General features: G+C 33.0%; 2 long non-coding RNA genes across 3 annotated transcripts in view; both read right to left on the bottom strand.

Annotated features, from left to right (window-relative positions):
- The window catches only part of LOC106778743, a 5,496-nt gene extending 4,267 nt beyond the window's left edge, over positions 1–1,229 (bottom strand). For both annotated transcript variants that reach the window (XR_001377098.2, XR_002666278.1), the window contains exons 1-3: positions 1,104–1,229; positions 857–996; positions 311–400 (exon numbers count right to left, since the gene is read on the bottom strand). This is a non-coding gene — a long non-coding RNA (uncharacterized LOC106778743). The remainder of the gene's footprint in view (positions 1–310; positions 401–856; positions 997–1,103) is intronic.
- Positions 1,230–1,235: 6 nt separating this feature from the next.
- The window catches only part of LOC106778744, a 17,316-nt gene continuing 17,043 nt past the window's right edge, over positions 1,236–1,508 (bottom strand). Inside the window, exon 7 of the long non-coding RNA XR_001377103.2 lies at positions 1,236–1,458. This is a non-coding gene — a long non-coding RNA (uncharacterized LOC106778744). The remainder of the gene's footprint in view (positions 1,459–1,508) is intronic.

Below are 1,508 nucleotides of genomic sequence, written 5' to 3'. Positions count from 1 at the left end.
TCCTAGTGGAAAGAAACAATCTAAGTAATACAAAAGGTAAAAACAGCAACACAAATGCAGAATGCACACTAACACTAATCCTAAACTCAAATTTTAAATGGAAATGCAGGGAAGAATAACATGACACTAAAACTATACGTAGCAAAAACCTTGAAATGCTACTCCAGATCATTCAATATCAAAGCAAATATTGTAATCGTAAAGAAAGGAAATACAGTGCAACGTAAGAACCTAATTTCTATGACAAAAAGAAAACATTTCCTATACTACCATTGCAATCATCAAATGAAATCAAAGTAGCAGTTTCTACCTCAACTTTCAGATTCAAGCACCCTAAAAAGATCAAGGTCCAATCGTGAAATCAGCCCAATTGTGCACTTCAGCCCCAAAACAGCCCAATCTGCAAAAAAAGAAAAAAAAAAGAATATAAAGAAGGGTTAAAATCAAATTAAAAGAAAATAACCTGTTCTAGAAACTATTTTTATTTTGTTTTCTAAAATTTTACACTAAACTATTCTATTTCTAAAGAATTAAAAACTAAACAAACCTAACAAAAGAGTTTTAACATAGAAAAATAAGCAAATTTGGATACTTATCACACCCCACCTTAGACTAAAAAGAATAAGAAAAGACNCAAACTACAAAGGAATAGACTCAACACGACTACATAAGTCAATTAAATTGTATTGAGATCTAAAATTCAGAACTGAAAAAACTAAAAAAAGTAGAAATTAAAACGTGGCAAAGATTATGTGACCGATACTAGACTATATAAAGAAATTCATAAAATCCCCCCACAAAAACCCTAAAGCCCCAAATCATGAAAAAAAAACCGTAAAAACCTTAAACTCTTTACCCAAAGAGGCGGCTATTTCTCGCATCCAATTTTTTTCTCCTCCTTGAGCCAGTGGTATTGACAGCCATTGCATTTAAAGAAGACAGATAAGAAAGGGAGCCACTCCTTGGAAAATGAAATAGCTCACCCGGAAATAACCCCTAGAGTAGGGAATGAAATTTTATTATGTCAATAAAAATATTAGGCTATAAGAACAGTAATATGATACTTTTCCATTAACATAACAAATCAATGAAATAAAGTCAACCTGATTAGTTTCAATTAACAAAATCAATTCTTTTTGAGTCGCATTCCCCATTTCTTTCTCTCGCCTTGATGCAAATGGTGTAGTGAAAAGAACCTAATTGCAGTCAAATGATTGCCCAAATTGATACTGCAAACTTAAATCAAAACTTATTCAGCAGGACATCCAACAATACTATCAATTACAAACTAAGACAAAACAAAAGTGAATAGGCTAAGCACTCCCCTAATCAAACAGCTGCTTCTAACTGCCAGTTCTTTGGACCAAATCTCCTATTCCAAGCTCCACACTGTGATACTTTTGCTGCTCAAACTAATGACTCCAGACATATCAGCTTTTATTCTCTGGCCAGCTGCTTCTGCAAGTGTGTAGAAACCTTAAATCAACTCACGAGTAAAATGTGATTCA

Source organism: Vigna radiata, unplaced genomic scaffold (assembly GCF_000741045.1).
Source record: "Vigna radiata var. radiata cultivar VC1973A unplaced genomic scaffold, Vradiata_ver6 scaffold_348, whole genome shotgun sequence".
Taxonomy (NCBI): domain Eukaryota; kingdom Viridiplantae; phylum Streptophyta; class Magnoliopsida; order Fabales; family Fabaceae; genus Vigna; species Vigna radiata.
This window is presented reverse-complemented; position numbering and strand designations above follow the sequence as displayed.